Raw genomic sequence first — 24,511 nt, forward strand, 5'->3', positions numbered from 1 at the left:
CCGATGCCCGCCCCTTCGTACAAACACAAACTTACAGTTCCGTAGGTCTTTGGGTACGCAGGTCGGGTGCCGCCCATGCTGTGAAGTGGGTATGGGGGCCAGGTTACCGAGCTTCTTGCGAAGTCTGCCCAGGACTGCAGCGGGTTCTTCCTCTTGCCCTCTCGGGGCTGGTAGGAACTCCCCGGGGACGGCCAGGGGCGCGCCGTATACCAACTCGGCCGACGAGGCGTGCAGGTCGTCCTTGGGCGCTGTGCGGATGCCGAGAAGGACCCAGGGAAGCTCGTCCGCCCAGTTGGCTCCTCGCAGGCGGGCCATGAGGGCCGACTTCAGGTGACGGTGGAAACGCTCCACTAGCCCGTTCGACTGTGGGTGGTAGGCAGTGGTGTGGTGCAGCTGAGTCCCCAAAAGGCTGGCCATAGCTGACCACAGGCTGGAGGTGAACTGGGCGCCTCTGTCGGAGGTAATGTGGGCTGGTACACCAAAGCGGGATATCCAGGTGGCGATCAGGGCTCGGGCGCAAGATTCGGAGGTGGTGTCGGTGAGCGGGACCGCCTCTGGCCATCTTGTGAACCGGTCCACGATAGTCAGGAGGTAACGCGCTCCGCGCGACACTGGCAGGGGGCCCACGATATCCACATGAATGTGGTCGAAACGCCGGTGGGCGGGATGGAACTGCTGCGGTGGGGCTTTGGTGTGCCGCTGAACCTTGGCCGTCTGGCAGTGCATGCACGTCCTGGCCCATTCACTGACCTGTTTGCGGAGTCCGTGCCAAACGAACCTGCTGGAAACCATCCGGACAGTTGTCCGGATGGAGGGATGCGCCAAGTTATGAATGGAGTCGAAAACACGTCGCCGCCAGGCTGCGGGGACGACCGGACGGGGCTGGTTGGTGGCGACGTCACAGAGTAGGGTCCTCTCACCTGGGCCCACGGGGAAGTCCTGGAGCTGCAAACCAGAGACTGCAGTCCTGTAACTCGGAATCTCCTCATCTACCTGCTGTGCCTCTGCCAGTGCCTCAAAGTCTACCCCTTGGGAAAGGGCATGAACGGTAGGGCGAGAGAGCGCATCCGCCACGACATTGTCCTTACCCGAGACGTGCCGGACATCCGTTGTGTATTCAGAGATGTAGGACAGGTGGCGTTGCTGGCGGGATGACCAGGGGTCGGATGCTTTCGTAAACGCAAAGGTAAGCGGTTTGTGGTCCGTGAACGCGGTGAAGGGCCGACCTTCTAGGAAGTACCTGAAATGCCGGATTGCCAGGTAGAGCGCCAACAGTTCCCGGTCAAAAGCACTGTACTTGAGCTCGGGTGGCCGCAGGTGTTTGCTGAAAAACGCCAGGGGTTGCCAGCGACCTGCGATGAGCTGCTCCAGCACCCCACCGACTGCCGTGTTTGATGCGTCCACTGTGAGGGCGGTAGGGGTGTCCATTCTGGGATGTACTAGCATTGCGGCGTCAGCCAAAGCTTCCTTCGTTTGAACGAAAGCGGCGGCGGACTCCTCGTCCCAGGTAATGTCCTTGCTCGGACCCGACATCAGGGCGAACAGGGGGCGCATGATCCGGGCAGCTGAAGGGAGGAAGCGGCGGTAGAAATTGACCATACCTACGAATTCCTGAAGGCCTTTGACCGTGGTGGGTCGGGGGAAGTGGCGGACCGCAGCTACCTTAGCGGGCAGAGGGGTTGCCCCGTCTTTAGTAATCCTGTGGCCCAGGAAGTCAATGGTATCAAGTCCGAACTGGCATTTGGCAGGGTTAATTGTAAGACCGTACTCACTCAGTCGGGCGCAGAGTTGACGGAGGTGGGACAGATGCTCCTGACGACTGCCGCTGGCTATGAGGATGTCATCCAAATAGATGAACGCGAAGTCCAGGTCCCGTCCCACCGCGTCCATTAACCGCTGGAACGTCTGTGCGGCATTCTTCAGGCCGAACGGCATGCGGAGGAACTCGAAGAGGCCAAACGGGGTGATGAGAGCCGTCTTGGGGACGTCGTCAGGATGCATCGGGATTTGATGGTACCCTCGGACAAGGTCGACCTTGGAGAAGATACGGGCGCCGTGCAGGTTTGCCGCAAAGTCCTGAATGTGCGGCACAGGGTAGCGGTCCGGTGTGGTAGCCTCGTTCAGCCTGCGGTAGTCGCCGCACGGTCTCCAGCCCCCCGTCGCTTTGGGCACCATGTGCAGGGGGGAAGCCCAGGGGCTGTCGGACCGCCGGATGATCCCCAATTCCTCCATTCTCTGGAACTCCTCCTTCGCCAGTCGGAGCTTGTCCAGGGGAAGCCGCCGAGCACGGGCATGGAGGGGTGGTCCCTGTGTCGGGATGTGGTGCTGTACGCCGTGCCTGGGCATGGCTGCTGTGAACTGCGGTGCCAGAACCGATGGGAACTCCGCCAGGACCCTGGTGAAGTCGTTGTCGGACAGCGTGATGGAGCCGAGGTGAGGGGCTGGCAACTGGGCCGCGCCCAGGGAGAACGTCTGAAAGGTCTCGGCGTGTACCAGTCTCTTCCTGGGCAGGTCAACCAGCAGGCTGTGAGCTCGCAAAAAATCCGCACCCAGAAGCGGTTGGGCTACGGCGGCCAGTGTGAAGTCCCACGTGAACTGGCTGGGGCCGAACTGTAGCTGCACCTGACGGGTGCCATAGGTCCTTACTGTGCTGCCATTCACGGCCCTCGGGGGGGACCCGGTGCCCTGCTGCGAGTGTCGTAACTTGTCGGAGGTAAAACGCTGACCTCAGCCCCAGTATCGACCAAAAAGCGGCGTCCCGACCTGCTATCCCACACATACAGGAGGCTATCCCGATGGCCAGCCGCCGTAGCCATCAGCGGCGGCTGGCCCTGGCGTTTCCCGGGAACTTGCAGGGCGGGCGGCAACGGCGGGCTTCTGCGCCCCACCGCTGGTGGTAGAAGCACCAGTGGTCATTGGGCCGGGGGTTAGTGGGCTCTGCGGCCGGGCCTGGACTGGATTGCTGCCGGGAGCGTGGCTGGGAGATCTGTGCGATGGACGCCCCGCTCACCTTTTTGGCGTTCCACAGCAAGTCCGCCCGGGCTGCCACCTTCCGGGGGTCACTGAAATCCGCGTCGGACAGCAGCAGGCGTATGTCCTCGGGCAGCTGCTCCAGGAATGCCTGCTCAAACATGAGGCCTGTGTGTCCCTCGGCCAGAGACAACATCTCGTTCATTAAAGCCGATGGAGGTCTGTCGCCCAAGCCATCCAGGTGCAGTAAACGGGCAGCCCGCTCGCGCCGTGAGAGTCCGAAAGTCCTGAGGAGCAGGGCTTTGAATTCCGTGTACTTGCCATCTGCCGGGGGCGACTGTACGAACTCCGCGACCTGGGCAGCTGTGTCCTGGTCGAGGGAGCCCACCACGTAGTAGTAGCGGGTGTCTTCTGAGGTGATCCGGCGAACGTGGAATTGGGCTTCGGCTTGCTGGAACCATAGGTCCGGGCGCTGTGTCCAGAAACCCGGCAGTTTCAACGAAACCGCATGAACAGAGGCGGCGTTGGTCATTTCTGGTCCAAAAATCGTTTGGACCGTCGGGGTCACCAATTGTAGCGGTGTGCTACAAACAGCGCTAAAATTACGACACGGAGTCGGTAACTGCAGTCGAAGGAAAAACTTTATTCGAAAACTTCAGCCTCACTTTTAAGCCTCTGTCAACCGGCCCCCCATGGCGAAGAGGCTCCAAAGCTCTGTGCTCGCAAACCCCCGTAGGCTATCTAATTGTGAGTCGGTTCGCATACGCTAGGAAATGAGCCGCCACAGTGTATTATAAAGCTTCAGCACTACTCCTTGTTTTTATTTCCTATTCCCTTTGAAATAAATGCCAACATTGCCTTTGTCTTCTTTATCACAGACTCAATCTGTAAATTAACCTTCTGGGAGTCTTGTACAAGGGTGTACCCTGTGCACCCCTGTATGAATTTTCTCCCCATTTAGATGATAGTCTGCACTATTGTTCCTTTGCAAAAATGTATTATCATACATTTCCCAACACTGTATCCATCTGCCCCTGTTTTTGCTGGTTCTTCCAATGTGTCCGAAGTCCTGCTGCAATTGCATTGCTTCCTCAGCACTACCTACCCCTCCAACTATCTTCAAATCATCCCCAAACTTTGCCACAAAGCCATCAATTCCATTATCCAAATTGCTGACAAACAATGTGAAAAGTAGCAGTTCCAATACTGACCCCGAGGAACACCACTAGTCACTGGCAGCCAATGAGGAAAGGCCACTTTTATTTCTACCCGCTGCCTCCTACCTGTCAGGCATTCTTCTATCCATGCCAGAACCTTTTCAGTAATGCCACAGGATTTTTATCTTGTTAAACAGCCTCATGTGTGGCACCTTTATTTTAAAAACAAGTATTGCCTTCTGAAAATCCAAGTAAAGGATGTCCACTGGCTGTCCTTTGTCCATCCTTCACCGAAGAACAGTTTTGTCACGCAAGATTTCCCTTTACAGAAACCATGCTGGCTTCGACTTTGACTTTTTTAAAGCTGCCTTTTGTTGGATTTTAAGCTTCCCAATCTAACTTCCCACTCATTTTGCTGCCTTGTATGTATGCCTTTCCTCTGCTTTTATGCAGTCCTTAACTTTCCTTGTCAGCCACAGTTGCCTAGCCCTGATATTTGAGAAAACTTATGTGGGGACATATCTATCCTGTGCCTTGTGAACTATTTCCAAAAACTTCAACCATCTCTGCTCTGACATCATCTCTGCCAGTATCCTCCTCCAGTCCACCTGGGTAAGCTCCTCTTTCATGCCTCTGTAATTCTCTGATACATGTGACTTGTGCTTCTCCCTGTCAAATTGTTGTATGAATTCAGTCATGTTGTGATCACTGCCTCCTAAGATTTCCTTTGCGTTAAGCTTCCTATTAAGATCTGGGTTATTACACAACACCTAATCTAAGAGCTTTTCCTGTCATAGGCTCAAGCACAAGCTGCTCTAAGAAGCTATCACGTAGGCATTCAATAAATCCCCTCTTGTGATCCAACACCAAACTGGATTTTTTTCAGTCCCCTTGCATATTGAAGTCTCCCATTACAATTGTGACATTACCCTTATTGCATGCCTTTTCCAGCTCCCTTTGCAATCTCAACCCCATATCTTGGCTACCCTTTGGAAGCCTATGTGATTCCCATAATGGTTTTTTCACCCTTGCATTTTCATAACTCCACCCACAAAGATTAACATCCACTGAGCCTATATCACCTCTTTCGAAAAATGTAATTCCATCTCTTAAAAAAAGAACCACACCACCACCTATGCCTTCCTGCCTGTCCTGTCCTTTGATGTTAAGCTCCCAGCTAAGGCCTTCTTCCAGCCATGATTCACTGATGCCCACAACGTCATACTGACCAATCTCTAATTGTGCCATGAGTTTGTCCACCTTATTCTGAATATTACATGCATTTAAATACAGCATCTTCAGTCCTGCATTTTTCACCCTTTTGAATTTTGCCTCTGAGGTACAACTTAACTCATTGTTCTGTCTGCGTTTATACTCAGTCACAGGCTTGTCCTTCCTTGCATCTGTATTACATTTATTTGTAAACCTGCTGATTTATCCTCAGTTCTTTCTTATTGGTAGAGGAACTCAGCAGGCCAGGCAGCATCTATGGGGTGGGTAGGGAGTACAGTCGACATTTTGGCCCATAACATTGACTGTACTTTTCCCCATAGATGCTGCCTGATCTGCTGAGTTCCTCCAGCATTTTGTGTGTTGCTTGGATTTCCAGCATCTGCAGATTTTTCTTGTCTATCATATTGGTTCCCATCCTCTTGCTATATTATTTTAAACCACTCTCAATAGCTCTAGTAAACCTGCCCGAAAGGATATTGGTCCCCCTCAGATTCAAGTGCAACCTGTCCCTTTTGTACAGGTCACACCTGCTCCAGAAGAGGTCCCAATTATCCAAAAATATGAATCCCTGCTCCAGTTCTTCAGCTACACATTTATCTGCCACCTTATTCTATTCCTATCCTCACTGTTGCATTGCATAGACCTGAATCCCAAGATTACCTCCCTTGAGGTCCTGCTTCTTGGCTTCCTTTCTAACTCTCTGTATTCTTTTTTCAGGACCTCCTTCCTTTTTCTACCTACGTTGTTGGTACCAATATGTATCACGACTTCTGGTTGCTCACCTTCCCTTTTCAGGATATCGTGGACGCGTTCAGAAACATGGCAGACCGTGGCACCTGGGAGGCAAACTACCATCTGTGTTTCTTTTCGCGTCCACAGAATCGCCTAATTATAGAGTTCCCTATTATGTTTACACCCTGGTTCAGGGAAACATTGTCTTCATTCTATATGCATTATATGGTTAGATAATAGTTAAATGATAATAAACTTGCTCATCCTTCGTCTACATACACAACTTGCAATTAACCTACTAACATGCGCACTTCAATTTAGCATTTGCTCAGCGTTGACTTTATGCAATAACATTTTCATCAAATGGTGTATATTCAATGAACAGTGATCTCGGCTGCTTCTACTATTCAGGAAGTATGGTGACGTGGTGGTTAATGCAGCACCTTACAGCACTGGCTGTAACATTGGGAATCAATTTTATTAGTCAGATACATTTACAGTGTGTTGGTCAGGGTGTGGCATGCAAATGAAAATGGCATTCAATAATTATGAAGTATATAAGTTGGAAGTTGAAGTTCAGGTATGAAATGCTTAATTACATAAATACTAGCATGTATTTGCAATATAAACAGCATTATAAAATGGTGTACAGTGACAGAAGTAATAGATGGGGAGGGTGAGGAGGCTAATGGGAATAGTTGATCAGATTAACTACTGAGGGGGAAAGAAACATTTCAGATAACATGAAGTTTTTGTTTTAATACCCCTATAGCACTTTACAGAAGGAAGTTTTGGATACTCTTTCCAGTCCACTTTGACTTGGACGTAAGTCCTGCAGTATGGTAGACTGCAGCCAATGATAGTTCAGTTTAGATTTTGTAAATTGTAAGAAGATGCTACGCTACACCAGACTATAATGGCCAATGTCATCATGGAGGGCATCCTCACAGTGAAGAATTGCATCAGTATCTTCCAGTGAAGGTAGAATTTTACTAACTGCCACAAGTGCCATCCTATGCCGAACCTAAGCTTGAATCAGATTCCCGATGCTACCTGTAAGAAATTCATGTTCTCCCCGTAACCATATGGATTTCCTCCAGCTGCTCCCAGTTTTCTCCTACATTCCAAAGATTTGGGGTTAGTGAGTTGTGGGCACACTAGTTGGTACTAGAAGCACGGCAACTCTTGCAGGCTGCCCAGCACAATTCTTGCTGATTTAATTTGATTAGAACGACTCAATCTTAATTACTTATTAGGTGAATACAATGGATTTGTTAATTGGGGCATCTCTTAAAGAACAAAATCTAATAATGAAAATAGTCGAGATTCCCTTGGTTTATTTGGGTCATGATGTCACTTAATTGGGGCAGGAAACTGTTGCCAGACAGGTTTTAACTAGCGTTAGCCACTCGCATTTGTATGTCTATTAGACACTACACTATGCTTGGAGCAAACAGTGTGTTTGTGTTCAAAAAGCAGTGATATTTGTCACTGATGGGGTTGGCGCAGAACAAACAGTAAGACAATTCCAAACTCTTTTGCACGCTGCAGTTATAAGCATTCAGGCATGGAGATGCCAGAAATGGCTGGTAGTGAAAGTGAAACCATAAACAGTTTGAAGGTATCAACAATCATCTTGAATGTTACAATAAAAAGATTTGGAAGATGTAATTTCCAAAAGCAACGTATGAAGGTAGTCCATTATCTGGACTAGGTCTACTGATTTGGTTCAGATAGTCAAAAGAACGTGACATGGATGAATTTCTCTGTCCGAGTACTAGAAACCTATTCTGCAGTAGTATTGGTGGTATTCTAATTTCTTTTCATTTAAATACATATTTTGTTCAATGACATTTTTTTATATCTTTTTAACTGTATCCATTAAAATTCAGCTTTTCGGGGTAGCCACTTAACTGGGCCAGAATGTTCCAGATGTGTTCCAATTAACTGGAGTCCATTGCATCCAGGACTGTCGACTGAGGCAATTGAGCGTGCCTCCAGATGGCTATGGATCCAGAGGTGTGACCAGTCTGCTGGAGCACAAGCAGAGTCTGAACAACTCTGGCTGGGTCCCCTGGGTGAGGGTGTCTGGTGTTAAAATACTCAACCCCCAATGAACCCAAGTTGCATAACTGATGTTGTGTCCCAGCACATCCTAGAATGTATCTTAGTATTAATTGTAAAATCTGAAAAATGTCCCCAAATAGATGCCATTGGGCTTAAATGACATGTTTCAAATGTTTATAGCACTGGAATTTCCAAAATTGGAGAAAACATTGGTCGTCTTCAGTTTGTGTACTGATGGAATGCTGGTCTGCTCTGTCCTTTAGATTTGATATTAAACCAAGGTCTCATCAGCTGACTGAATTGGCATCATCTGAAGAGGAAGAAGTTCTAATGTACTGTTCATCAGGCAAGACAAGGTTAATAGTCACATTTAATTTGCTGTGGCAAATGTGTGCATGAAAAATGGTGTATTCAACAACACTGGGGAATATTGAAGTTTCCAGTTTACTCTTTGTAAAAGTACTATTTTGAAGATGAAAACTTGAGACATTTGTTGAAGATGCAATTATAAAATGATTGCCTTTGCCTTGTATAGAAATGAATAATTTTGTGGATTTGCTTTTCTTTTATAAAGAATGAAATTAACTCTTCCTATCCTTATTAAATTAGTATCTGCTCATGGCTAATAAATTTTCTACGTAAGGAAACTTCCAGTAATTCTTTGCCTTGCCTTTCCTGGTCATAAATATTGTTCTGCCCATACGTTAACAAATTCTAGGATAGAAGAATGAGTTTTAAAATGCTGTGATATTGGGAAATGCTTATGTTCAAAGGAACTCTGTTCTTGTCCCATATCACTTAAAACTCATCTACAGATGTATCACAAAGGTGTATCACAAAATTAGAAAGGCAAATTGTAAGCTCAATCACAGGGAATTGTAGTACGAGTCAAAATTCCTTACTAAGTTATAGTATCACATAAGCCCATGTCTTGAATGTGCAATTTTGGTCTTAATGTATTTAATTAAAATTGTGATTGCTGTCCGTGTGCATGGGTGAGTGGGAGGGAGGAACAGCATGTTTTGCTGTGTTATTGGTGTTCTTCTGTCTTGTTCTGTGAACATGGCAGGTAACCTGTCTTGGTGCCAGAATCTGTGGCAACACTTGTGCTGCCCCCATCTCACCTTGGGTGTGTTGGTTGTTAACACAGATGGTGCATTTCACTATGTTTTAATGTACATATGATAGATAAATAAATGAATGAGTAAAATAAATATTCATCAGACTGGTTCCTGGATTGTCTGGATTTGTTTTCCTTGATGTGGATGAGAGGTCTCAGTAAAAAAAAAAATGAGGGGCTTGGGTTGTAGGAAACTTCTTCTAAAGAGGTATCTACAACTAGAAGGCATAGGTTTAGGGTAAGGGAATAGAGGTGTAGGAGTCTGAGGAAAAACTTAGCATCCTAAATGAGGCTGGGATCTGGAACATAATGATGGAGGGGGAGGGGTACGATTTGCTGAAATAATCAACACTGGATTTTGATGAGCCCTTGAATGGCTAAGACCATAGAAGACTACAGCACAGAAAACAGGCCATTTGGCCCTTCTAGTCTGTGCCGAAACTTTATTCCGCTAGTCCCATTGACCTGCACCCAGTCCATAACCCTCCAGACTTCTCCCATCCATATTACTATTCAATTTATTCTTAAAACTTAAGAGTGAGCCCGCATTTACCACATCAGATGGCAGCTCATTCCACACTCCCACCACTCTGAGTGAAGAAGTTCCCCCTAAACCTTTTCCCTTTCACCCTACAGCCATGTCCTCTCATAGTTATCTCTCCTAATCTAAGTGGAAAGAGACTAGTCACATTTACTCTGTCTATACCCCTCATAATTTTGTAAACCTGTCAAATTCCTCCTCATTCTTCTACGCTCCAAGGAATGAAGTCCTAACCTGTTCAATCTTACCCTGTAACTCAACACCTGAAGACCTGGCAACATCCTAGTAAATCTTCTCTGCACTCTTTCAATCTTACTGATATCTTTCCTATAGTTAGGTGACCAGAACTGCACACAATACTCCAAATTTGGCTTCACCAAATTCTTATACAACCTCACCATAACATCCCAATTCCTATACTCAATACTTTGATTTATGAATGCCAGGATGCTAAAAGCCTTCTTTACAACCCTATCTACCTGTGACAACACTTTCAGGGAATTATGTATGTGAACTCTCATCCCTTTGTTCCTCTGCACTCCTCAGTGCCCTACCATTTACTGTGTATGTCCTACCTTGATTTGTCCTTCCAAAATGCAACACCTCACACTTGTCTGCATTAAATTCCATCTGCCATTTTCTGGTCCATTTTTCCAGTTGGTCCAGATCCCTCTGCAAGCTTTGAAGACCTTCCTCGCTGTCCACAACGCCTCCAATCTTCGTATCATCAGCAAACTTGCTGATCCAATTTACCACATTATCATCTAGATCATTGATATAGATAACAAACAACAATGGGTCCCAGCACAGATCCCTGAGGCACACCACTAGTTACACGCCTTAGTTTGAGAAGCAATCATCCACTACCACTCTGTCTTCTCCCCCACAGCCAATTTTGAATCCAGTTTACAACCTCTCCATGGATACCTAGTGTCTGAACCTTCTGAACTAACCTCCAATGTGGGACCTTGTCAAAGGCCTTACTAAAGTCCATGTATACAATATCCACAGCCTTTCCATCTACTTTCTTAGTAACCTCCTCAAAACTACAAGATTTGTTAAACATGATCTACCACGCATAGTCATGCTGACTATCCTTAATCTGCCCTTGCCTGTCCAAATACTTGTATATCTGATCTCTCAGAACACCTTCCATTAATCTACCTACTACTGATGTCAGGCTCACTGGCCTGTAATTATCTGGTTTACTTTTGGAGCCTTTTTTTAAGCAATGGAACAACATGAGCTACCCTCCAATCCTCTGGCACTGCACCTGTGGCTAAGGACATTTTAAATATTTCTGCCAGGGCCCCTGCAATTTTCTACACTAGTCTCTGTCAAGGTCCGAGGAAACATCATGTCAGGCCTGGGGGATTTATCTACCTTTATTTGCTGTAAGGCAGCAAGCACCTCCTCCTCTTTAGTCTCTATGTTCCATGACACTACTGCTTGTTTCCCTTCCTTCCATATACACTATGCCAGTTTCCTGAGTAAATACTGATGCAAAAAAAACTGTTTAAAATCTCCCCCATCTTGTGAGACTTCACACATAGATGATGTCAAAGGATTTGGACCAAGAGCATAGCATTAGCATAACACTATTGTATCGTCAGTGACCCGCATTCAATTCCCTTTGCTCTTTGGAAGGATTTGGTACATGCTCTCTGTGACAACATGGGCTTCTTCTGGTTTTCTCCCACATTCCAAAGACCTGTGAGTTGGGTTAATTGGTCATGTAGGTGTAATTGGTTGGCATGGGCTAATTGTGCTAGAAGGGCCTGATACCATGCTTGTATTAAATAAATGGGATGGACATATGGGCCAAAGAACCTGTTTCTTGTGGGTCTGACTGTATGCTGGTTCTGTCATACAGAGACTTGGGTAAGTCAAGCCTCTATTAAATGGCATTTAAAAGAATGAAAGGCAAACTCATTGAAATGACATTTGTACAAAGCTCAACAGGGTAGATACAAGGAAGATTGTTACCCTGGATTAGGAGGGTACAAGTAAGGGGTAGTTTCAAAATGTTAGGCCACTTAAGATGGAAATGAGGTTCGAAATTTAGAGGCTGATGTCTCTATAGAATTTATTTAAAGATGGTGTTCAAAACAGATCATTAGATGGAAGATGAAAATGGCATTTGAGGTTGAAATAGGCAGTAATCATGTTGACTAGTAAACATGGCTCCAGACTGAATGACGTACTATTTTTTTCCCCATTCACTGTGCTTTTATGAAGCAAATTCCTCTACGCCACCAATGTAGCTAGGAGCTACTGTTGCTTTCGTGAATTTAGTGGTGGGCAGGAGTCTTTCAGAGGTAAATTTGACTTTTCTAGCAGTGTTTACATAGAAGTTTGCTGTAGAATCCGTAATTATTACTGTGAATGTAGCACATTGACTTAATATGGTAATAAAAAATTTGGAGTCTATTTCATTTGCTTCTCAGCATGCACACAAACCAGCAAACTCTCCTGGGTGCCTCTTGCTATCTGCATTCTACCTTGAGACTCATGTTACTTCTACCTCATTTGTACAGTTTTAAAAATGTGTGCTCTGGCTTGATATACCTTTTGCATCATATGCATTAATATTGCCATATTGGTTACTGAGAAGGTAAATACTATTTTGTACTCAAGTAAATGCAGATGTACACGTGTTCACTTCTTTAACCTTTGCACTCAGTGGGCACTTGCACATCTGCATTTACTTGAGTATAAGTTAGTATTTATCTTCTCAGTAACCAATATGGCAATATTAATGCTGTGAGTTGCTGCCACTTGTTTCAGCCAATCATGTGGCAGCAACTCAATGCATAAAAGCATGCACTCGGTTCAGTTGTTCAGACCAAATAACAGAATGGAGAAGAAAAAATTTAAGTGACTTTAACTGTGGAATGATTGTCAGTGCCAGATGGGCTGCTTCGAGTATCTCAACCTCCTGGTTTGAGATTTTCACACACGGCAGTCTCGAGAACAGGGGTTCCCAACCTTTTTTATGCCATAGACCCCTACTATTAACAGAGGTTAGGAACCCCTGCTCTAAAGTTTACGGAGAATGCCTTGATAAACAAAATTCTAATGAGAAGCAGTTCTGTGGGTGAAAACTCCACTTGTTAATGAGAGCAATACTCACAATGCTGGAGCATCTATGGAAAAGATGGTCTCAGCCTGAAATGGCCATTGTTTTCTTTTCCATAGATGCTCCCTGACCTGCTGTGAGGGTGTGGCATTTGCAGATTTGTGTTTCCTAATGAGATCAGAGGAGAATGGTCTGACTGGTTTAAGCTGACAGGTGACAGTGACTCAAGTAACCCTGCTTAAGTTAAATGCAGAGGAGCACCTCTGAATGCAGACCTTGGAAGTTGATTGGCTATAGCAGCAGAAGACTATGTTGGTTTCCACTACACTCCAATACCTACTAAAGTGACCTAATGCATTTTCCCTCTACCCACTCCTTGTGGCTAGGAATACTGTTCTAAAATGCAGTGGAAATGACGGTGACAAATCTAGTGTGGTATTTCGGAGACATGATTTTACACTTGTTTACTAGTATGCTGTTGGCATTGCTGTTACATTCTTTTGGCACTTTGTTACAGTTCATAGATATTTTCCCTATCTGGGTGACAAACATTCACCCATGCAGCGTCATTGCCTCTTTGAATTCATTAACATCTAAAGGAATATTCAGTTTACACTTGAACTTTAAATGTGGGATGCTGTATTTTCAGTTTCTATGTGCATCGTTTCTTCCTTACCCTTGCTCTCACTTTCCCCAGTCTTGTCTGTGCCTTTATCCTTTCAAGAGATTTTGACCACTGCTGAGGACTTTAGCCTTGGTCTTTGGTATTACATCGCATAGTAGTTTTTCTAGTTTTTTTAAATAAGATATTCTGATCAGAGTAGCAGTGTCCTTGGTAGCTTTTTATTTCTGGCCCTCAATTCCCTATCACATAGTGACTGTTACTAAAGAAATCTAGGAACTCAACTTTGCTTCGCCACCCTGTTATCAGGTTATCATTAACATCTATTCAGGATACCAAAAAACCTATGGCAATCTATCCTACCAGTAATTGTCTTGTGTTGTGCGTACTGAGAAGAGCTCTTAAAGAGTCTAGTTCAATTGTCTTGACCTGAAACGTTGACTGTCCATTTCCCGCATTGATGCTGCCAATTTACTGTTTATTCAGCTCCTTGTTGCTCTAGATTTCCAGCAACTGCATTCTTTAGACTCTGGAAATCTTAGTTTGTTTACTTTCATCAATTTGAAATCTTGCTGAACTATCAAAAGTTCTTGGTTGGAACACAACTCTAAACACTATTTTGGGATGCCAAGTATCTTGGGCTAAAAGATTTTGCAAGATGATTTTATACTTCAGTTGTGTTATGCTGATTGGAGGGAGGGTGGGAAAGAAAGTATGTTTAAAATATATATATTATATACAACCTTGAGATTTATTTCCTTACAGGCAGCCACAAAACATGGAAACACAACAGAACCCATTTTAAAAAATGCCTACAAACAACCAATGTACAGAGAAAAAAATGTGCAAACAATAAAACTAAGCAAAGAGTATACAGAACTGAAGTTCACAAAAGTAAGCCAGCAGCCAATTCAGGAGCCTGTTAGTTGCAGGCCACAGCCTCATTTCAGGACAGAGATAAGTAAACCTGATGGCACAGTGAGCTGGACACCAGCCTGCCTCTTGCCCGTAGCAAATAATAAGTATTGAAGATAAGAAAGATTGAAGAATTGTGAAAGAGAAACTAATCTGACCTAACCTGGGTTCATAGCCAGAGGTCACTAGTGTACATCCTGTCTCCTAACCAACTGCAAAACCCATACTGGTTTATAGAAGTGATTGAGTAGGCTGGGTCTCTTCACTGGGTCAACAAAGGCTGAAAAGCATAGGTGTCCAGAGTCTTTCCCATGGTAGGGGGTGTCTTAAGGTAGAGGCCATAGGATTAAGGTGAGATAGAGCAAATAATTTTCGTAGAGTAGTTGGTATTTAAAATAAACTGCCAAAAGAGGTGGGAAGCAAGATCAGTCAATGCTTTCTACAGCTACTTGAATATGCTGGTATATGGGATTGGTATTGAGGGGAATAATGTAAACTTAAACAGTGACCTGAAGGATCTGTAACTGTTCCACATGACTAGGATTCTATAACATTGATCACCACAGGGCATGTGGTATCCCATTGATTACTTCCTGATCTGGTTGTAAGTTCAGAATTGGGTTTATTATCACCAGCATGTGTCACGAAATTTGAAAACTTAATAGCAGCAGTTCAATGCAATACATAATAGAGAAGGAAAAAATAAAATAATAAGTAAATCAATTACAGTATACATTGAAAAGATTAAAAATTGTGCAAAAAACAAATAATTTTAAAGTGAGGTAGTGTCTAGGGTTCAATGTCCATTTAGGAATCGGAAGGCAGAATTTAGCAGTTCAATCAATACATAATATAGAAGAAAAAAATAATAAGTAAATCTTATTCAGTATACTTTTACAGTATGCATATATTGAATAGATTGAAAGTCTTGTAAAAATCAGAAATGTTATACATTTAAAAAAAAAAGTGAGGTAGTGTTCACGGTTTCAACGCCAATTTAGGAATCAGGTGGCAGAGGGGAAGAAGCTGTTCCTAAATTGCTGAGTGCCTTCAGGCTTCTGGACCTCCTTCCTGATAGTAACAGTGAGAAAAGGGCATGTCCTGGGTGCTGGGGGTCCTTAATAATTGACACTACCTTTCTGAGACACCACTCCATGAAGATGTCCTGGGTATTTGTTGGCTCCACCTTGGGTACTAGCCAACTAAATTTTCAACTCTCTGCAGCTTTTGGTCCTGTTCTTCCCCTCTTCTTCCCCCCACCCATACTAGATAGTGATGCAGCTTGTCAGAATGGTCTCCACAGTACATCTCCACAGTACTAGCCAACTAAATTTTCAACTCTCTGCAGCTTTTGGTCCTGTTCTTCCCCTCTTCTTCCCCCCACCCATACTAGATAGTGATGCAGCTTGTCAGAATGGTCTCCACAGTACATCTATAGAACTTTTTGAGTGTATCCATAGAGTCCAGACTCTATGCATACTATGCTTCCTGAGCATGTGGTGGAGATTTACCAGGATGCTCCTTGGAAAGGACGATTTCAGTTAAATCCTGTGATTGGTTAGGTTGGACTTGTCTTTCGTGGAGTGAACAAGGTAGAGAAGGTGGCCTATCCTGGGGCTGTAGTGCTGTGTGTGATGCTGGTGTTCTGCTGAACATTGTGGACTTGCTATGCTTGAATGTGTGGTAGTACTTGTGAGCTGCCCCCCAGCAATTGCTTAAGTTTGTATCTTTATTTATGTAGTGATACAGCATGAATAAGCCCTTTGGGGCCCTTCAAGCCAAGCTGCTCTGCAACCCTGATCCAACCCCAAGGTTGTATTAATGCAAACAACGCATTTTATTTTTGATTGATATGGTAAATAATGAATATGAACCTCAATCAAAAAGTTGCCATGGACTTGATGAGATGACGGATCTATTTTTGTGCTGTACAACTGACACTTTCTTACTGCTCAATGCAAACCAGATTTCTGTGACCTGACAAAATTTCCCTCTTTCTTCATCTAAAGCTGTAATTAACATTCCACAATCCTTTTTATATGATGAGGTTATGGGTGTCAAGCCCAGTACAGCCTGAGGTGATGAGGGAAAAAAACTAATGGAGCTATTTTATTCCCAAAAAAAGCACTGGTCATGTTGCCTAAGCAACATCTGCCAAGCTGTTAGAAGCAGCTGCTGCTGACTAGAGTTGCAGTCCTAGAGAGATGCACTGGGAAACAAGCACTTTTGGCCACTGATTCCAAGCCAACCGACTGCCTATTTACCTTAAACCTATGATTAATCACTTGTTTTTTACCCCCATCTTCTGAACTCCTCCCCCACCTCTCTTCACTGCCCTCAAGATTGGAATTGAATCTGAATCTCTGGTCGCTGTGCTGCCTGTGCCTAAAAGCAAGATACACTTGGTGGAAATCTGAAATAGAATGGAGAGAGGGAGGGGGAGAATATGCTGGAGGAACACAGCCAGTCAGTCAGTATTCATGGAAAGCCTTCTTTATCAGAGGGTAGTGAGAGCTTGGTATAAGCTGCCACAGAAAGTGGTTGGGGTGAGTACAATTCCAACATTTAAGAGACATTTGAGCAGATATGAGGGGAGGGTCTTTGAGGGTTATGGGGCGAACGTGAGCAGTTAGGCTGAGTTCAGCATGGACCAGTTGGGCCAAAGGGCCTGTTACTGCGCTTAGTATGTCTTGGTCCACAGATTCTGCCTTGTCCAGGTTTCAAGGATGTACTAATTTAGTGATTCCTATGTAACATCAGCTTATGGAAGTTTTCAATATTTTGTAGAAAAGAAATGGGGTATTAATTTGGGACCAAGATCTGGTATGCATAACTTTAAGATTGTTCATGCAGATTCTCTGCAAACATTAACAGACCATGTACCTTTTGAGGTCTGATTGGTGAGGTGGAAGTGTAGAAGATAATAAGATTAAATTAGTCAGATGTTGCAAAGAATGTGTTCAGCAAAACAAGCTGAACACATATTTTGGCTTTATCATTTTTTTATGGTCAGTGCCATACCTTAGTGTCCCATTGCACCTGTTTATTTATTACATAGCTGTTAAAATTCATTTGCAATTGTGGCAGGATTTTTTCTGTTTTTTTAATATAGTTCCTTTGTTCATCTTTCTAATCATTCCAGTAGCCTTGGGTAAATATTGGTTTTTACTCTTAAGTGAACTGCTTGACTTGCTCTGGATAAGATAGGACTATAAGTCTGGCATATTGTTTCTGGTGTAGTATATCTTTCAGATAACTCTGTACTGCTCTAATTAAAACCGCAATATATTTAATTTGCTTTTTTATATGGTGTACAGTAGTATCATAAACACTGGTTTCATTTGAAAATTTACAAGAAATGTGAAGAATATAACTCAGTGATTCAAATACTAAGTTGTTGGAATTTCTGAATAATCTGAAACTGGATTATTTGAATGTTTTACTGCTGGAGTTATGTGGGAAGATTTAAATCTAATATTGTCATTGACAGTTTAGAATGTTGAGAAGAGTTTGGCTTAAAACCATGAAAGATTTTGTCAGAAAAAGCAAAGGTTTTGCATTTGAACTTGCCAGCGGGCTAGTAATCAGAGGACATTATATTTAAGTTATTTGAAAGAACCTGAAGAGAATGAGAAGTTAAAGATTAGCTCTAGTCGTCACATCTGCAGTACTGTGATACAGTCTTAGGCACACATAGCTAGGGTGCCTAAGACTGTTGCATAATATTGTAGTAATTTTGTGTATTGCATTGAACTGCTGCAGCACAAAAAATTCATGACATGTGCAGGTGATGAACCTGATTCTGATGTGGGTCTCTATTGTGGACTGAGTGGGAAGGGGGCAAGGCGAGGGGAATTGTGGTTGGGGAAAGGAAGGAGTGGGAAGCACGAGAAAGACATACTCTAATGACCAATATTCCATTTATTTTGGACCAAATGCCGTCTGGTGTCTCACGGCTGGGTGTGTCTGCACTCGCGCCACCCTACCCCCTTGCCCCAGTATTCCTCTGTCCCACACCTCTCCCGTGGCGCTCCACCCTCACCATTCCCAACACTGTTTGCACCCATCAGATTTACAAACTCTCCAGTCCACGTTGACAAATACAGTTATGTGCTTAAGACTTTTGCACGGTAATGTACATCGGAATCTATAATGAAATCCTTCATTTGTGTCAATGAAGTCTGAGGTGTGCAGCCTGCAAGTGCATCAAGTTCCTGATACCAGCATAGCATGCTCACAACTCACATGCAAGTCTTTTGGAATATGGGGAGAAAACTGGAGCACCCAGAGAAATTTTATGCACTCATTGGGGGAGCATTAAAATCTCTGTACCCAGGCAGTGGCGGGAATTGAACCTCTATTGCTGGCGCTGCACAGCGTTGCGCTGACTGCTGCATGTAATGTAATGTAAGAGTCTTGCAGATTCTTAAGGCAATAGGAAGATGCCTGGTATCTGTGACTGGTGAGCTTCATATCAGTGGTAGGGGAGATGCTAGAAAAAGCAGAGGCAGATTAGCGATCAGTGGAAAGACGGGGAATAACTAGACTGGTAACATGGCTTTGTCAAGGGCAGATCTTGTCTGAGTAATTTGGGTTCTTTGCACACCTAACTGTGTTCATGAGGATAGGGTAGTCGATGTAATTTTTTACATGGATTTTAGTGAGGCTTGTTCAAAAGATTGGGGCCCAAGGGATCCAGGGCAACTGGCAAACTGGGTCCAGATTGGCTTGGGGTGGTTTTTGCAGCTGATTGCTTGTTGCTAATAGTAGCCAATAAGGATGAATGCTAAAACCCTTGCTGTTCATGATATGAGAATGTCCTGGGTGTGAGGGGCAACTTTAAGGATTATATGAAGATCGGCAGAGTTGACAGCAAAGAATAAGTAGCAGTAGGCTGCCTAGCAAAATCAGTGTTGGTAAAATGAGCTTAAAAAATGGCAGATAGGGTGTTATCCAGTCAAAAGTGGTGATGCATTTTATGAACATCAATGAGATGAGGGCCTAGGAGTACGAAGGACAGATCAGTCACGTTCATGGATCTACGGAGTACCAGTCCATAGATCTGAGGGCAACAATGCAGCAGACAACATGGCTGAGAAGGGATATTGGTCTTCATTAGTCGGGGCATTTAATATAGAGGTAGAGGCTGTACTCCAACCTTAAAGCTTGAGTGGACCTGAAAATTCACTGTTCCTCTTTCCACAGGTGCTGCCTGAACTGATGTGTTTCTAGCATTTTGTCTTTTATTTTGGACCTGAAGCTTGTGTAGTTTTTTTTTGTCAATGTGGCTGTTCAAGCATGACTTTTAGCAATAACTCAGTCTACTTTAATTTTTGATTCCATTGTTATTGTAAATTGGTATTGAGTACAGGAGTTAGGATGTTATTTGTACAAGATGTTAGTGAGACTTAATTTGGAGTATTGTGTGCAGTAAAGATATCAATAACAGGACAAGAGATTCTGTGACTGAAAGAAGCCAGGATGGTTTGCTTGCCTTTCAGTACTGGGGTCCAGGGTGTCAGGGCTGCAAATGATTCTCAAGAGGGAGTGTGAATGTGATTGGGTAAATGTTAAATAGGTTTGTTGTTGGGTGGTGCTGCTCGTTGGGCTGGAAGAGCCCGTTCTGTGATGCATCTCTAAAATAAATATTGTTATATCAGTCTAAGCATAACTTACCTGTTACTTGGGTAGATTTAATTTAGAAATATTTGTATATGCAGAATATAATTTGGCATTCTGCATATTTATTCCATACAAAGCAGCAGCTTGCAAAAAGGCTTACAAAGCAGGAGAGTGCATTGATTTCCATAAACAACTTTTTTACTTTAGCTGTGCTTCATTCCAAGGCAGTACATTTATCACCAACTTTGGATAAATGCATTTGTCAACTGCGTGCATCTCCATTCCAAAGAAATGCAATTAAGCTATTTGAATATGTGTGTGAAAGCATAGTTCTTTCAAACACAGTATGCATTGTCCCAGGTGCTCTTATCCAAATGATTTAAATCAGTAGTAGAGAAGGGAAATAAAAAGTAAGAGAATTGATCCTTTTTCTGTCCCCACCTAATCACTTGTATGTTTCAAATTGAAACGTGGCTGAGATATTGTTTCAATTACTCCTAAACACGTTTGGAGATTTTTTTCATTCATATCTATACTTTTGTTATCTTGCATTTTGTGATATTTAGACAATTTTGACATTTTCTTTTTGATCACTTTATATTGCTCGGAGCTGACGGCATTGGACTTGATATTTGAATAGGTCATTGCCATAGCAACGAGTGCCATTGCACGGGAATATGCAGCAGGTAGCCTCTGGGAGCTGAAAGTGCTCCTGAAGATAATGAATTATTAAGCTAATGCACTGCTGTACTTGTTGGTCAGTTTGGGATTGGCTCTAGTAGCACTCTTAATAGCAAGATCCTGTGCTTGAAACAATTTTATATTTGTCTATTTGTCTTTTGTGTCAGTTTTTGAAACTTGACAGTAATATGCTTGAAATTGAAGTGACAAATAATTGCAAGAAAATTGTTGTATTTTTAGAAGCACATAGGTGCAATCATCTTTGGCTATGTTTCTAATATTGGGTGACACCTCTTCCATCTTCCTGCTCAGTTTTCTTAGGTTGAGACAGGGTAGAATATACTCAGTAACATGGGAGTTTTTCAAGCACTGTGCCATGTTCATATGCTACTAACTTAAATGTTGGTAATTGGTTTACTATTCAATTTATTTTTTTTTTAAATCAGCCCAGAAATAACTTGGTTTTGAGGTATGGGCAAATAACATACTATACTAAAAATTGTAAACAAGTCTTAAAATTTGCAGTTGCACATACAAGCTGTTTTTTGGCAACATTAGTTTTCAATCGTTCCCTGGTATATATTTTCAATATTTATGTGAGGCGCTCTTGAAACTTGTGTAATTGAGGGGGTGGGGAACCTGCTTCTAAGATTCTGCCAAGGCTTCTGTTAAACTATGATTTGCCACTAGATGAAATTTCCAAGTTTATATTTTCTGGATGTTGCTTTCCTGCTTGGCAAAGTTTTTGTTATAAGTGATTGAAATAGGAATACTGGTGATGAATGTTTCCAGATCCCGGAATCTTATCTGTGGCAACCTGCATCTCTCAAAACGATGAAAATGTGAAATATAAACAAGATGCTAGAGACACTCAGCAAAAACCATGCTCTGTTAAATTGGGCAGAAAACCACTTAAACAAATTGGATCTGAAATTTTTTTCTTTCCTCTTAGTTCCAATAAAGTGTCTTTGATCTTAAACACTCTGTGGTCTGTTTCATGGATGCCGCCTGAACTGCATATTTCCAGCAATTTGTTTTTATTGCCTTTTATTAGATGAATGTGTGCCATGGTCATCCATGTCATTAGATGTGGCATTCATAGCTTCAGTTGCCACATGCAGAAGGTGTTGGCAGCCGGTTTCTCCTGTCACATCTCTGCAGAAAGTGCAGTTTTGTGCTTGTTCGATGGGGAAATGGGCAAAAGGCAAATTAAAAAAAAAACTGGATAAACATTTCAGTTCCTCCAGAAGTTCGTTGCTCTGGATTTCCAGTATCTGCAGAATCTCTTGTGTTTATAGTTTGCTGCTGTACTACAGATCCTCTTCAAGATGTGTGTTGAGTATCTAATATTTCAGTAATGTTTTGAGTAATATTGTAAATATTGCTTGATTAAGCGTTTTGTTAATTTAAATAATTTGTATATAAAAGTACGTGACTGGGATACGTCATCCCACTATGACATAAGTGTGTGCTTCTCTTTAAGTAATGAAGCGAAATGTTTTCAGTCTCCCTGTGTTTCTTTCAATTAGTTTTATATTATATTGGAGTTATAAAACTTAACAGTGGTGACAAAGCTTTAAATGAACTTGATGACCACCTAACTGTTGAAGTGTAGCAAGAGGTTTAAAATAAAACCCAGCAAGTTTTTTTTAAAGGCAGAAAAAGGACAAATTCATGGGTTTATAAACAGTGTGTACTGGGTGACAATAACAAATGTGAAAAAAAATTGTAGACGTGGCTAGGTATATTGGAAAGATGGATGTATTTGATTGCACAAGAGATAACTGGGTGTTGTATACTGAGTGAATTGAGCAGTATTTTAAAGGAAGTAGTCAATGAAATTGTGCTCAGTGCTAGTTTTGCTCAGTGTAATTGGTAGAAGTGTTTTTTAACTGTTTGTTCATAGGACCAGAAGTTTCATATTTCACAAATTTGTGGAGTTTTATGATGGATAAGAGTTAATCAGCTTTGTTGTCATGGATTCAAAGTACATTAATGTCACCATACGCAGCCCTGAGGTTCATTTTCTTGCAGGCCTACTTAATAATCCAATAATCATAATAGAATCAATGAAAGACTACACCAATCGGGCGGACAAAGAGTGTGCAAAAAAACTGCAAATATAAAAAGGTAAAAAGAAATAATAACATGAAACGAAACATCTTTGAGAGTGAAGCATAGGTTGTGGGAACAGTTCAGTGATGGAGCAAGTAAAGTTGATCTTGGGACACAGAAATCTTACTTTTTCCCATAAATTTGTATATCTTCTATGAAAGGAAGAAATGTGTATTGATGTTTCTATTCAACTTATTCCTAAGACTGTACTTTGTACTGAAAAGGAAGTCAATACTTTGGGAAACTCTTGTCATACTGCAGTTGCTGGCAATCCAAAGTAACACAAAATGTTGGAGGAACTCAGCAGCTCATGCAGCATCTATAGAAAGGAATAAAGAGCTGAGATTTTCGCCTGAAAAATTGCTAATCTATTCCTTTCTGTAGAAGTTGCCTGACCTGAGTTCCTCCAGCATTTTGCAATTGCTACTCTACACTTGACCTCTAGTCTCTCCCCACACCAACCTTCTTTGTTACAGTTTTCATCACTGAATTAGAGTTCCCATGGCTTGAAGGAAGCTGTGTTGGCTTTATTTGAATGGAAATTAACAGCTGCCCATGCTGTCCTGGATTAGGCATAGCTCTAGTGTTTTTAATTTTTAATTGACAAAGTGCATCCTGCCAGTACTGCTCATATGTTATTCGTGGAAAAGAGCTGCTGTTTGGCAGATTTTCAGCTGGATGCTCTGTGTAACTATATAACCTAGACACAAATATTAATGCAGCTATACAGAAGGCAAAATAGTGGCTATACTTCATTAGGAGTCTGAGGAGATTTGGTTTGTCAACTAAAACCCTCAAATTTCTACAGATACACCATGGAGAGAATTCCGAGAGGCTGCATCACCATCTGTGTGGTGGGGGGTGGGGGAGGGCTACTGCACAGGATTGAATTAGTTACAGAAACTTGTAAAACTAATCAGCTGCATCGTGCAGACCAGCCTCCTTAGTATCCAAGACACTGTCAAGGAGTGGTGCCTTTTAGAAGGTGACATCCTTCATTGAGGACCTCCACCACCCAGGACATGTCCTGTTATTGTTATTGTGGGATAAGAGATGCAGAAGCCTGAGGCAGTTCAGGAACAGCTTCTTTTCTGCCATCCGATTCCTAAATGGACATTGAGCCCATGATCACTACCTCACTACTATTCTATTTCCTTTTTTTTTGCACTACTTATTTTATCTTAACTATTTAATAGACATTTATACTTTAATTCAGCTTTTTGTCTATATTTATCTTGTACTCCTGATGTAAAGTTAATTTCATGATATATGCCAGTGATATAACACTGATTCTGATTTTGATAACTAAATACAGTCAAAACTTTAAAAATGGCAATATTATTGCAATCAAATATTTAAGAATTATTGCTTTCAATATGGAGAATTTTGAAACACTGCAAAGCCTTCAAATTGAAAACTAGCTATTTTGGAAGTATTCATTAAGAAGATCTTGAATCCTCATTCTAGGTAACCTCCAACCTGATGGCATGGACATCAATTTCTCCGTGTTTTTTCCTCCTCTCTTTCTATTTCCCATTCTGGCCTCTTCTCACCTGCCTTTCACCTCTCCTCCCCTCCCCAGTGCCCCTCCTAGCCATTCTCCTATGGTCTATTCTCAGATTCCTTCTCCAGTCCTTGAACTTTCCCACTCACCTGG

The 24,511-nt window shown here is 43.0% G+C and overlaps 1 protein-coding gene across 4 annotated transcripts in view; it reads left to right on the plus strand.

Annotated features, from left to right (window-relative positions):
- nktr (natural killer cell triggering receptor) overlaps positions 1-24,511 on the plus strand; it is a 245,398-nt gene that overhangs the window by 22,923 nt on the left and 197,964 nt on the right. For all 4 annotated transcript variants that reach the window (XM_059971740.1, XM_059971738.1, XM_059971739.1 and 1 more), the window contains exon 2: positions 8,423-8,515. The gene's annotated coding sequence lies outside the window, so the exon portion shown is untranslated. The remainder of the gene's footprint in view (positions 1-8,422; positions 8,516-24,511) is intronic.

The sequence above is a fragment of the Hypanus sabinus genome, chromosome 6 (genome assembly GCF_030144855.1).
Source record: "Hypanus sabinus isolate sHypSab1 chromosome 6, sHypSab1.hap1, whole genome shotgun sequence".
Lineage (NCBI taxonomy): Eukaryota > Metazoa > Chordata > Chondrichthyes > Myliobatiformes > Dasyatidae > Hypanus > Hypanus sabinus.